We start from the raw sequence: 14,878 nt of genomic DNA on the forward strand, positions 1-14,878 counted from the left end.
TTGAAAAATATGGTCAATGGAAAAACACCTGGTTCAGACGGTTTCCCCAGTGAATTTTACAAATTCTTTTGGAGAGATATTTCACCTTACCTTTTAATGAGTCTAAATGAATCTTATGAAAAGGGAGAATTAAGTACAACACAGAAAAAGGCCATTATAACTTGTCTGCCTAAACCAAACAAGAACAGATTCTTTTTGAAAAACTGGCGTCCGATATCTTTACTGAACACGAATTATAAGATTGGCTCAGCGTGTTTGGCAAATAGAATGAAATTAATATTACCATCAATTATTAATGAGAACCAAAAGGGATTTATGAAGGGCAGAAGGATCAATGATAATACCAGACGTGGCAAAGTACTAAAAAGTACTGCAAAGTAGTGGCAAAGTAGTGGCAAAGTAGTGGCAAAGTACTGCAAAGTAGTGGCAAAGTAGTGGCAAAGTATGGCAAAGTATGGCAAAGTACGGCAAACTAGTGGCAAAGTACGGCAAACTAGTGGCAAAGTATGGCAAAGTACGGCAAAGTAGTGGCAAATTACGGCAAAGTAGTGGCAAAAAAAGGCAAAGTATGGCAAAGTAGTGGCAAAGTATGGCAAAGTAGAGGTAAAGTACTGCAAAGTAGTGGCGAAGTACTGAAAAGTACGACAAAGTAGTGGCAAAGTAATGAATAGTGTGCAAAGTACTGCAAAGTAATGGCAAAGTACTGCAAAGTAGTGGCAAAGACCTAGTTTAGTAAATTTTTGTATGGCTTCATTTTTTGCCGATCGTTGAAACATTTTTTTGGAAACGACCTTCTTTCTGGAAGTTCAAAAATTGTTGGCTACGATTTATCAAAGTAACTAATACTAGTATTGTGTTTTGAAATAGTTGGGTAAAGTTTATCGTGGCAATTTTTAAGTTTAGCGACTTTTCAAAATGGCGGCAATTTGTTTATTTTCGTGTTGATCGTGACGATATTTTTTAAATACAAGTATTGATTCGCTCCTATTTCTTATCTTTTAGGAATGCTGTGACACATATGTGGAAAATTCAACTTAAAAACATCCAGAAATAGTTCTTTGGTATGGAATTCTATGTATAACTATTACGAAATATGCTATCGATAAACACGCACACTCGGAGATGCACAAGAAGGCCATGTCATTTAATAGAAGTGGGAAGCAAAGAAAATCACGGCGTTCTCAAAAGCTGCAGATCACTGGGCTTCCATGAAAGTCCGAAGAATCAAAATTACATAGAAATCACACAGCAGCAGATTCATTTAATCTTCTACATAAATTTGTTAAAAAATAAAGACACATTTTCATCCATGCAAGCCTGTCATTATTGTTTTCTTTATCTTTAGACAAATGCTAATGATATGTAAATTATATGCAAATTAGCCACCACTCTGATACATTTTTCTGGGGAGAACACTGGCTAAGTAGTGGCAAAGTAGTGGCAAAGTACGGCAAAGTAGTGGCAAAGTATGACAAAGTAGTGGCAAAGTACGACAAAGTAATGGCAAAGTAGTGGCAAAGTAGTGGCACAGTAGTGGCAAAGTACTGCAAAGTAGTGGCAAAGTATGGCAAAGTACGGCAAAGTACAGCAAAGTACTGCAAAGTATGGCAAAATAGTGGCAAAGTATGGCAAAGTACTGCAAAGTAGTGGCAAAGTACTGAAAAGTACAGCAAAGTAGTGGCAAAGTACTGAAAAGTATGGCAAAGTAGTGGCAAAGTACTGAAAAGTATGGCAAAGTAGTGGCAAAGTACAGCAAAGTACGGCAAAGTATAGCAAAGTATGGCACAGTATGGCACAGTATGGCAAAGTAGTGGTAAAGTAGTGGTAAAGTACGGCAAAGTAGTGGTAAAGTACGGCAAAGTAGTGGCAAAGTAGTGGCAAAGTATGGCAAAGTATGGCAAAGTATGGCAAAGTATGGCAAAGTAGTGGCAAAGTACTGCAAAGTAGTGGCAAAGTAGTGGCAAAGTACTGTGAAATAGTGTGAAAATTTCAAGACAAACTGACAAAAACTATGGGAGCCATTTAATTTTCAATCTCCATGATCAACCAAAAAACACAAACAGAGATAATGCCCGTTTTATGAAAGTGACGTAAATAGTCCACAAAAATGGCTATTGCATCATGACGACATGCCACATCCATCATACACCAACGCTTGCTGATGTTCAATCATCAGATAAAAAAATAAAATACAAATATTTACAATATGTTTAATCGTCCATGGAGTCAAACCTTGTCATGGTGTTGTGTTATATCATTTCCACCATTGAGTGGGTTGAGTCTAAATTTACCTTTCCTCAAATCTTTAAAAAAAGAAATTTGTATCACGCAGTTTTTCACGATCACCGATGAAATTTTGCTACACAACGGCTATTTGCAGTTTTTACTACTCAATTGCTCAAATGTCGGTAAGAAAAATCGAAATAAAAAGGAAACTATTGTAAATAGAAACAGGTTTCATTCTACTACTGACGAGACGAGTTGATAAAAATTAAACGAACCCTGACCTTTGGAAATACCTCATTCATAGAGTGCAACAGTTACATAAAATTAACGAGACTTGGCGTAATAACTTAATAGTAGCTCAGACAGGAACGGAAATTTGATCAAAGAATCCGGTTAATCAATAACACCAAGAATGTGTTTACCAATGCAAGGATTGTAATATCAAGTCTATTACCAAGCCATGGCAGTGAAAAAAATGTGAACACTGTGATAAATGAAATTGACCAAAGTATGAAAGTTAAATGTGAAACAGCTGACTGTACCTATGTAGAACATAGAAAACTAATTAAGTCACACTAAAGACATGTATACAAGTGATGGGATTCATCTTAACACTACTGGTACTAGACTATTTGTTGCTGACATCAAACGTACAGTGAGAAATATTCACTTGTATCAAGCAAGAAATAGTTTCACACATGGACAAAATATTAATAGACAACCTGAACGCAGTATTCTACACAGGGCAACACAGAAACAGCAATAACAGTCGTAGACACAGCAGCAGATTCACCAAGAATTCTGAACAACCACAAAGATTATAGCTAAACAGACAAGAAAACAAATGACACGTCCCTGTTCTGTTCATATTTGAGTGACATATACATTCAAAGCAGATCATGACCGAAATCTCAGACCACTTTCAGTGGTCTGATCCGAAATGCACCTGCATGCGTACAACACATTGTACTAAATCTGAACAAAATCCATCCATGCATGACTGAGATCCGGTTCTGGAATTATGAAAATACGTGATTTTGATGCATTTTCGGCCTTAAAATGGCCATCATTCAGCTATTGTTAAGCGGATCATGAAACAAATGCACATATCTATTTGTGACATAATGTACCATGTGTGTGTGAAGTTTGAAATTGATCAATCCAGACATGTCTCAGATATGGATCCAGAACTGAATTCTTTAAAACAAAATGGCCGCCAGTCGGCCATTTCGAACTTGATTCGGTAAAAAAAATGACGTGCATCAAGGTCCTGTTATGTTTAATGTATGTACCAAATTTGAACGAAATCCGTCCATGCATAACTGAGATACGGGTCCGGAATGGTGAAAATGTGTGATTTCAATGCATTTTTGGCCTTAGAACGGCCGCCATTTGGCTATCATTAATCGGATCATGAAAAAAATGCATGTGCATATGTCCCATATAATGTGTGATGTATGAGTGAAGTTTGAACTTAATCGGTCCATGCATGTTCGAGATACAGGTGATCACGGACGCACGCACGCATAGACGCACGAACGCACACAGGGCAGAACATAAGTCCCCGTTTTCGGACTTCGTCCGAACGGGGACTAATAAAGTCATTACCCGATATCAAAACCATCACTACAGTCAAAGAGAATACCAAGGTGGACGTTATGACGAATCATACAAGCAATACCCTCATTAGTTAAATCAAAAGAAAGAAGTTGGACGATATCTTAGTGAACATTACAATGACATGCAGTATCCAAATAGATATTATGATGACAGATACAGTGACAAATATAACAAACATTCTCATTTGTATCAAGATAGCTGGTATAAATGGGAACCATATCATAGTCAATCATGGTATCAACAGGAATGGTAATGTATAAAAAAAATAGTAGAAAAACCTAAATTTATTATATATATGTATCAGTAATATTCACATAAAACTTTGATAAGGTATTAGTAGTCATATCTATAATGTACAGCAGAGTCATTTACAAACAAGAAAAAAATTGTTAGGCTAATTTATTTGTTTTGTGTTTCGGCCTACACCCCATGTATTCATAACAAACATGAAAATAATCAAACTTCATACATAATATTGTACATATGCACATCAATTTGTTTCATGATCTGTTTCAAGATGGCCGAATGGTGGCCAATTTTGTGCTTAAAAATCATCAAAATCAAGCAATTATGGATGGATTTTGTTTAAACTTACATATGTTAGACATTATGGGACCTTGATGCACCCCATTTTATTTTTCAGATCCAATTTAAATAGGCCGACTGGCAGCCATTTTGCTTCAATGAATGCAGTTCTAGTGCCATATCTCATTATGGGTTACTGATACATGTCATTTTATTTTTCAAATTTGATTCAAAATGGCTGACTGGCGGCCATTTTGTTTTAATGAATGTGTTTCTGGAGCCGTATTTCTACATTATTTGACTGATTATGATCAAATTTTATATATTCATTATACATCACGACATAGATATATTGGTTTGACTGAATCTGATTCAAAATGGCCAAATGACAGCCATTTTTGTGCTAAAAAATCATCAAAAATCAAGCATTTCTGGCATTCCAGAACTGGAATATTACGTCTTTTTGAGAAAACAAAAATGCAAAATGAGTTGTCAATGATTTCAACGACACTTTTTTACAATGAAGGAACGAATATGAACAAAAAACAAAAATTTTATTACAATATGGTTCACATACTGTGAAAAAATGGGTAGGGTCCGTGGGAAAACGGTCGAAGGCAAGATTGTACACAAACTCTCATTACAAAGCTATTTCCCGCCATGGTTTCATCATAATTTGACCTGAACAACTTCCTTTGACCTAACAGGTCACGTCTTTCATTAACCAATGAAAATGCTCTTTCATACAGTCGAAGTTTTCCGATTATTGACGAAGTATTTTTATCAACGCAATGCGGAAGTGTATTCCCTTACCAAATTGTCCGCCCCAATAGTATATTAATTGTATACATATTCTGTACAAAAAGTATACTTTTTTGAAATTGTGTACATTATTTGTATACAAAATTCATACATACAAGAAAACGGCAGTACATTATTTGTATACACACTTTATACAAATTCATTAATGTATATTTGTTGTATACTAGAAATATACAGACTTTTTGCATAGGATTCAATGCCTAAATATTGTATAATTTACATATACATAAAATGTACAATATCATGACTAAGAAATAAAGAGTAACCAAAAAACATTTAATATGCATTTTTTTTATTTTGTTGGTAACGAATAGTATATTCTAAAAGAAGTGTGAATAAGTGAATAACTTACTCGTTATCATAGTGTTGCAATTGTTGATTAGTACTCAGTAGTAATTATAATAACGTACAAAAAATAAATTCATTGAATTGTTATGAAATGCAAGTAAAATTCAACTTAGTTTCATCGTAAGCGAATGTTTTCGGTCACATGTAAATGCTCGAAACGGTAAATGATTATATGGTGAATAGCAGTCCAATTGATGAAAGCGCAGAAGTTCCAGATACGGAGGAGTTTTCTATTTCCAGCCAGTTATTTTTCGAGGTTTTAAAACTAAATATCAGAGGCAAAACTATAATGTATTCCAGTCATAGGAAACGAGAAAATAATAAAAAACAATATTTATTGGAACAGGAAATTGACCTTAAAATACAACAAATTAATAAAAACATTCAAAAGGAACAACTGATAGAACTTGAAAATAAACAGTCCGAACTGGAACAAATGCGCTCTCAAGTGTTGAAGGGCGGTATGATAAGGTCAAAGGTAAATGACTCTCTTTATGGGGAGAAACCGTCTAAATATTTTTGTACACTGGAAAAAAGACAGTATGTAAATAAAACGATTGGAAAACTGGTTAAAGAAGATGGTTCTGAAATTTTAGATCAAGGAAAAATTTTGAAAGAAATGATACAATTTTACAAAAACTTGTATAAATCAGCCAATCAAACAGTCAGGGATATTTCTGATCAAAATTGTTCATTTCTAAAAACAAATACACCAAAATTATCAACGGAGGAAAGAAATTCGTTTGAGGGAAAGCTACAATACAAGAATGTGCCAATGCTTTGAAAAATATGGTCAATGGAAAAACACCTGGTTCAGACGGTTTCCCCAGTGAATTTTACAAATTCTTTTGGAGAGATATTTCACCTTACCTTTTAATGAGTCTAAATGAATCTTATGAAAAGGGAGAATTAAGTACAACACAGAAAAAGACCATTATAACTTGTCTGCCTAAACCAAACAAGAACAGATTCTTTTTGAAAAACTGGCGTCCGATATCTTTACTGAACACGAATTATAAGATTGGCTCAGCGTGTTTGGCAAATAGAATGAAATTAATATTACCATCAATTATTAATGAGAACCAAAAGGGATTTATGAAGGGCAGAAGGATCAATGATAATACCAGACGTGGCAAAGTACTAAAAAGTACTGCAAAGTAGTGGCAAAGTAGTGGCAAAGTAGTGGCAAAGTACTGCAAAGTAGTGGCAAAGTAGTGGCAAAGTATGGCAAAGTATGGCAAAGTACGGCAAACTAGTGGCAAAGTACGGCAAACTAGTGGCAAAGTATGGCAAAGTACGGCAAAGTAGTGGCAAATTACGGCAAAGTAGTGGCAAAAAAAGGCAAAGTATGGCAAAGTAGTGGCAAAGTATGGCAAAGTAGAGGTAAAGTACTGCAAAGTAGTGGCGAAGTACTGAAAAGTACGACAAAGTAGTGGCAAAGTAATGTATAGTGTGCAAAGTACTGCAAAGTAATGGCAAAGTACTGCAAAGTAGTGGCAAAGACCTAGTTTAGTAAATTTTTGTATGGCTTCATTTTTTGCCGATCGTCGAAACATTTTTTTGGAAACAACCTTCTTTCTGGAAGTTCAAAAATTGTTGGCTACGATTTATCAAAGTAACTAATACTAGTATTGTGTTTTGAAATAGTTGGGTAAAGTTTATCGTGGCAATTTTTAAGTTTAGCGACTTTTCAAAATGGCGGCAATTTGTTTATTTTTGTGTTGATCGTGACGATATTTTTTAAATACAAGTATTGATTCGCTCCTATTTCTTATCTTTTAGGAATGCTGTGACACATATGTGGAAAATTCAACTTAAAAACATCCAGAAATAGTTCTTTGGTATGGAATTCTATGTATAACTATTACGAAATATGCTATCGATAAACACGCACACTCGGAGATGCACAAGAAGGCCATGTCATTTAATAGAAGTGGGAAGCAAAGAAAATCACGGCGTTCTCAAAAGCTGCAGATCACTGGGCTTCCATGAAAGTCCGAAGAATCAAAATTACATAGAAATCACACAGCAGCAGATTCATTTAATCTTCTACATAAATTTGTTAAAAAATAAAGACACATTTTCATCCATGCAAGCCTGTCATTATTGTTTTCTTTATCTTTAGACAAATGCTAATGATATGTAAATTATATGCAAATTAGCCACCACTCTGATACATTTTTCTGGGGAGAACACTGGCTAAGTAGTGGCAAAGTAGTGGCAAAGTACGGCAAAGTAGTGGCAAAGTATGACAAAGTAGTGGCAAAGTACGACAAAGTAATGGCAAAGTAGTGGCAAAGTAGTGGCACAGTAGTGGCAAAGTACTGCAAAGTAGTGGCAAAGTATGGCAAAGTACGGCAAAGTACAGCAAAGTACTGCAAAGTATGGCAAAATAGTGGCAAAGTATGGCAAAGTACTGCAAAGTAGTGGCAAAGTACTGAAAAGTACAGCAAAGTAGTGGCAAAGTACTGAAAAGTATGGCAAAGTAGTGGCAAAGTACTGAAAAGTATGGCAAAGTAGTGGCAAAGTACAGCAAAGTACGGCAAAGTATAGCAAAGTATGGCACAGTATGGCACAGTATGGCAAAGTAGTGGTAAAGTAGTGGTAAAGTACGGCAAAGTAGTGGTAAAGTACGGCAAAGTAGTGGCAAAGTAGTGGCAAAGTATGGCAAAGTATGGCAAAGTACTGCAAAGTAGTGGCAAAGTACTGAAAAGTACAGCAAAGTAGTGGCAAAGTACTGAAAAGTATGGCAAAGTAGTGGCAAAGTACAGCAAAGTACGGCAAAGTATAGCAAAGTATGGCACAGTATGGCAAAGTAGTGGTAAAGTAGTGGTAAAGTACGGCAAAGTAGTGGTAAAGTACGGCAAAGTAGTGGCAAAGTATGGCAAAGTATGGCAAAGTAGTGGCAAAGTACTGCAAAGTAGTGGCAAAGTAGTGGCAAAGTACTGTGAAATAGTGTGAAAATTTCAAGACAAACTGACAAAAACTATGGGAGCCATTTAATTTTCAATCTCCATGATCAACCAAAAAACACAAACAGAGATAATGCCCGTTTTATGAAAGTGACGTAAATAGTCCACAAAAATGGCTATTGCATCATGACGACATGCCACATCCATCATACACCAACGCTTGCTGATGTTCAATCATCAGATAAAAAAATAAAATACAAATATTTACAATATGTTTAATCGTCCATGGAGTCAAACCTTGTCATGGTGTTGTGTTATATCATTTCCACCATTGAGTGGGTTGAGTCTAAATTTACCTTTCCTCAAATCTTTAAAAAAAGAAATTTGTATCACGCAGTTTTTCACGATCACCGGTGAAATTTTGCTACACAACGGCTATTTGCAGTTTTTACTACTCAATTGCTCAAATGTCGGTAAGAAAAATCGAAATAAAAAGGAAACTATTGTAAATAGAAACAGGTTTCATTCTACTACTGACGAGACGAGTTGATAAAAATTAAACGAACCCTGACCTTTGGAAATACCTCATTCATAGAGTGCAACAGTTACATAAAATTAACGAGACTTGGCGTAATAACTTAATAGTAGCTCAGACAGGAACGGAAATTTGATCAAAGAATCCGGTTAATCAATAACACCAAGAATGTGTTTACCAATGCAAGGATTGTAATATCAAGTCTATTACCAAGCCATGGCAGTGAAAAAAATGTGAACACTGTGATAAATGAAATTGACCAAAGTATGAAAGTTAAATGTGAAACAGCTGACTGTACCTATGTAGAACATAGAAAACTAATTAAGTCACACTAAAGACATGTATACAAGTGATGGGATTCATCTTAACACTACTGGTACTAGACTATTTGTTGCTGACATCAAACGTACAGTGAGAAATATTCACTTGTATCAAGCAAGAAATAGTTTCACACATGGACAAAATATTAATAGACAACCTGAACGCAGTATTCTACACAGGGCAACACAGAAACAGCAATAACAGTCGTAGACACAGCAGCAGATTCACCAAGAATTCTGAACAACCACAAAGATTATAGCTAAACAGACAAGGAAACAAATGACACGTCCCTGTTCTGTTCATATTTGAGTGACATATACATTCAAAGCAGATCATGACCGAAATCGAAATGCACCTGCATGCGTACAACACATTGTACTAAATCTGAACAAAATCCATCCATGCATGACTGAGATCCGGTTCTGGAATTATGAAAATACGTGATTTTGATGCATTTTCGGCCTTAAAATGGCCATCATTCAGCTATTGTTAAGCGGATCATGAAACAAATGCACATATCTATTTGTGACATAATGTACCATGTGTGTGTGAAGTTTGAAATTGATCAATCCAGACATGTCTCAGATATGGATCCAGAACTGAATTCTTTAAAACAAAATGGCCGCCAGTCGGCCATTTCGAACTTGATTCGGTAAAAAAAAATGACGTGCATCAAGGTCCTGTTATGTTTAATGTATGTACCAAATTTGAACGAAATCCGTCCATGCATAACTGAGATACGGGTCCGGAATGGTGAAAATGTGCGATTTCAATGCATTTTTGGCCTTAGAACGACCGCCATTTGGCTATCATTAATAGGATCATGAAAAAAATGCATGTGCATATGTCCCATATAATGTGTGATGTATGAGTGAAGTTTGAACTTAATCGGTCCATGCATGTTCGAGATACAGGTGATCACGGACGCACGCACGCATAGACGCACGAACGCACACAGGGCAGAACATAAGTCCCCGTTTTCGGACTTCGTCCGAACGGGAACTAATAAAGTCATTACCCGATATCAAAACCATCACTACAGTCAAAGAGAATACCAAGGTGGACGTTATGACGAATCATACAAGCAATACCCTCATTAGTTAAATCAAAAGAAAGAAGTTGGACGATATCTTAGTGAACATTACAATGACATGCAGTATCCAAATAGATATTATGATGACAGATACAGTGACAAATATAACAAACATTCTCATTTGTATCAAGATAGCTGGTATAAATGGGAACCATATCATAGTCAATCATGGTATCAACAGGAATGGTAATGTATAAAAAAAATAGTAGAAAAACCTAAATTTATTATATATATGTATCAGTAATATTCACATAAAACTTTGATAAGGTATTAGTAGTCATATCTATAATGTACAGCAGAGTCATTTACAAACAAGAAAAAAATTGTTAGGCTAATTTATTTGTTTTGTGTTTCGGCCTACACCCCATGTATTCATAACAAACATGAAAATAATCAAACTTCATACATAATATTGTACATATGCACATCAATTTGTTTCATGATCTGTTTCAAGATGGCCGAATGGTGGCCAATTTTGTGCTTAAAAATCATCAAAATCAAGCAATTATGGATGGATTTTGTTTAAACTTACATATGTTAGACATTATGGGACCTTGATGCACCCCATTTTATTTTTCAGATCCAATTTAAATAGGCCGACTGGCAGCCATTTTGCTTCAATGAATGCAGTTCTAGTGCCATATCTCATTATGGGTTACTGATACATGTCATTTTATTTTTCAAATTTGATTCAAAATGGCTGACTGGCGGCCATTTTGTTTTAATGAATGTGTTTCTGGAGCCGTATTTCTACATTATTTGACTGATTATGATCAAATTTTATATATTCATTATACATCACGACATAGATATATTGGTTTGACTGAATCTGATTCAAAATGGCCAAATGACAGCCATTTTTGTGCTAAAAAATCATCAAAAATCAAGCATTTCTGGCATTCCAGAACTGGAATATTACGTCTTTTTGAGAAAACAAAAATGCAAAATGAGTTGTCAATGATTTCAACGACACTTTTTTACAATGAAGGAACAAATATGAACAAAAAACAAAAATTTTATTACAATATGGTTCACATACTGTGAAAAAATGGGTAGGGTCCGTGGGAAAACGGTCGAAGGCAAGATTGTACACAAACTCTCATTACAAAGCTATTTCCCACCATGGTTTCATCATAATTTGACCTGAACAACTTCCTTTGACCTAACAGGTCACGTCTTTCATTAACCAATGAAAATGCTCTTTCATACAGTCGAAGTTTTCCGATTATTGACGAAGTATTTTTATCAACGCAATGCGGAAGTGTATTCCCTTACCAAATTGTCCGCCCCAATAGTATATTAATTGTATACATATTCTGTACAAAAAGTATACTTTTTTTGAAATTGTGTACATTATTTGTATACAAAATTCATACATACAAGAAAACGGCAGTACATTATTTGTATACACACTTTATACAAATTCATTAATGTATATTTGTTGTATACTAGAAATATACAGACTTTTTGCATAGGATTCAATGCCTAAATATTGTATAATTTACATATACATAAAATGTACAATATCATGACTAAGAAATAAAGAGTAACCAAAAAACATTTAATATGCATTTTTTTTATTTTGTTGGTAACGAATAGTATATTCTAAAAGAAGTGTGAATAAGTGAATAACTTACTCGTTATCATAGTGTTGCAATTGTTGATTAGTACTCAGTAGTAATTATAATAACGTACAAAAAATAAATTCATTGAATTGTTATGAAATGCAAGTAAAATTCAACTTAGTTTCATCGTAAGCGAATGTTTTCGGTCACATGTAAATGCTCGAAACGGTAAATGATTATATGGTGAATAGCAGTCCAATTGATGAAAGCGCAGAAGTTCCAGATACGGAGGAGTTTTCTATTTCCAGCCAGTTATTTTTCGAGGTTTTAAAACTAAATATCAGAGGCAAAACTATAATGTATTCCAGTCATAGGAAACGAGAAAATAATAAAAAACAATATTTATTGGAACAGGAAATTGACCTTAAAATACAACAAATTAATAAAAACATTCAAAAGGAACAACTGATAGAACTGGAAAATAAACAGTCCGAACTGGAACAAATGCGCTCTCAAGTGTTGAAGGGCGCTATGATAAGGTCAAAGGTAAATGACTCTCTTTATGGGGAGAAACCGTCTAAATATTTTTGTACACTGGAAAAAAGACAGTATGTAAATAAAACGATTGGAAAACTGGTTAAAGAAGATGGTTCTGAAATTTTAGATCAAGGAAAAATTTTGAAAGAAATGAAACAATTTTACAAAAACTTGTATAAATCAGCCGATCAAACAGTCAGGGATATTTCTGATCAAAATTGTTCATTTCTAAAAACAAATACACCAAAATTATCAACGGAGGAAAGAAATTCGTTTGAGGGAAAGCTACAATACAAGAATGTGCCAATGCTTTGAAAAATATGGTCAATGGAAAAACACCTGGTTCAGACGGTTTCCCCAGTGAATTTTACAAATTCTTTTGGAGAGATATTTCACCTTACCTTTTAATGAGTCTAAATGAATCTTATGAAAAGGGAGAATTAAGTACAACACAGAAAAAGGCCATTATAACTTGTCTGCCTAAACCAAACAAGAACAGATTCTTTTTGAAAAACTGGCGTCCGATATCTTTACTGAACACGAATTATAAGATTGGCTCAGCGTGTTTGGCAAATAGAATGAAATTAATATTACCATCAATTATTAATGAGAACCAAAAGGGATTTATGAAGGGCAGAAGGATCAATGATAATACCAGACGTGGCAAAGTACTAAAAAGTACTGCAAAGTAGTGGCAAAGTAGTGGCAAAGTAGTGGCAAAGTACTGCAAAGTAGTGGCAAAGTAGTGGCAAAGTATGGCAAAGTATGGCAAAGTACGGCAAACTAGTGGCAAAGTACGGCAAACTAGTGGCAAAGTATGGCAAAGTACGGCAAAGTAGTGGCAAATTACGGCAAAGTAGTGGCAAAAAAAGGCAAAGTATGGCAAAGTAGTGGCAAAGTATGGCAAAGTAGAGGTAAAGTACTGCAAAGTAGTGGCGAAGTACTGAAAAGTACGACAAAGTAGTGGCAAAGTAATGAATAGTGTGCAAAGTACTGCAAAGTAATGGCAAAGTACTGCAAAGTAGTGGCAAAGACCTAGTTTAGTAAATTTTTGTATGGCTTCATTTTTTGCCGATCGTTGAAACATTTTTTTGGAAACGACCTTCTTTCTGGAAGTTCAAAAATTGTTGGCTACGATTTATCAAAGTAACTAATACTAGTATTGTGTTTTGAAATAGTTGGGTAAAGTTTATCGTGGCAATTTTTAAGTTTAGCGACTTTTCAAAATGGCGGCAATTTGTTTATTTTCGTGTTGATCGTGACGATATTTTTTAAATACAAGTATTGATTCGCTCCTATTTCTTATCTTTTAGGAATGCTGTGACACATATGTGGAAAATTCAACTTAAAAACATCCAGAAATAGTTCTTTGGTATGGAATTCTATGTATAACTATTACGAAATATGCTATCGATAAACACGCACACTCGGAGATGCACAAGAAGGCCATGTCATTTAATAGAAGTGGGAAGCAAAGAAAATCACGGCGTTCTCAAAAGCTGCAGATCACTGGGCTTCCATGAAAGTCCGAAGAATCAAAATTACATAGAAATCACACAGCAGCAGATTCATTTAATCTTCTACATAAATTTGTTAAAAAATAAAGACACATTTTCATCCATGCAAGCCTGTCATTATTGTTTTCTTTATCTTTAGACAAATGCTAATGATATGTAAATTATATGCAAATTAGCCACCACTCTGATACATTTTTCTGGGGAGAACACTGGCTAAGTAGTGGCAAAGTAGTGGCAAAGTACGGCAAAGTAGTGGCAAAGTATGACAAAGTAGTGGCAAAGTACGACAAAGTAATGGCAAAGTAGTGGCAAAGTAGTGGCACAGTAGTGGCAAAGTACTGCAAAGTAGTGGCAAAGTATGGCAAAGTACGGCAAAGTACAGCAAAGTACTGCAAAGTATGGCAAAATAGTGGCAAAGTATGGCAAAGTACTGCAAAGTAGTGGCAAAGTACTGAAAAGTACAGCAAAGTAGTGGCAAAGTACTGAAAAGTATGGCAAAGTAGTGGCAAAGTACTGAAAAGTATGGCAAAGTAGTGGCAAAGTACAGCAAAGTACGGCAAAGTATAGCAAAGTATGGCACAGTATGGCACAGTATGGCAAAGTAGTGGTAAAGTAGTGGTAAAGTACGGCAAAGTAGTGGTAAAGTACGGCAAAGTAGTGGCAAAGTAGTGGCAAAGTATGGCAAAGTATGGCAAAGTATGGCAAAGTATGGCAAAGTAGTGGCAAAGTACTGCAAAGTAGTGGCAAAGTAGTGGCAAAGTACTGTGAAATAGTGTGAAAATTTCAAGACAAACTGACAAAAACTATGGGAGCCATTTAATTTTCAATCTCCATGATCAACCAAAAAACACAAACAG

At 35.1% G+C, this 14,878-nt stretch overlaps 3 long non-coding RNA genes across 3 annotated transcripts; all 3 read left to right on the top strand.

The window, feature by feature from the left end:
* Positions 1-451: 451 nt before the first annotated feature.
* On the top strand, positions 452-1,315 carry LOC146742825 (uncharacterized). The gene is made up of 2 exons (XR_014929465.1): positions 452-603; positions 1,003-1,315. It is a non-coding gene; the product is annotated as an uncharacterized LOC146742825 (long non-coding RNA).
* A 5,457-nt stretch (positions 1,316-6,772) lies between these two features.
* LOC146742826 (uncharacterized) lies at positions 6,773-7,636 on the top strand. Its single transcript, XR_014929466.1, has 2 exons — positions 6,773-6,924; positions 7,324-7,636. It is a non-coding gene; the product is annotated as an uncharacterized LOC146742826 (long non-coding RNA).
* A 5,630-nt stretch (positions 7,637-13,266) lies between these two features.
* Positions 13,267-14,130, top strand: LOC146742827 (uncharacterized). Its single transcript, XR_014929467.1, has 2 exons — positions 13,267-13,418; positions 13,818-14,130. It is a non-coding gene; the product is annotated as an uncharacterized LOC146742827 (long non-coding RNA).
* The last annotated feature ends 748 nt before the right edge of the window (positions 14,131-14,878 follow it).

This window comes from Saccoglossus kowalevskii, chromosome 5 (genome assembly GCF_978046115.1).
Source record: "Saccoglossus kowalevskii chromosome 5, keSacKowa6.1, whole genome shotgun sequence".
In the NCBI taxonomy this organism is placed as follows: domain Eukaryota; kingdom Metazoa; phylum Hemichordata; class Enteropneusta; family Harrimaniidae; genus Saccoglossus; species Saccoglossus kowalevskii.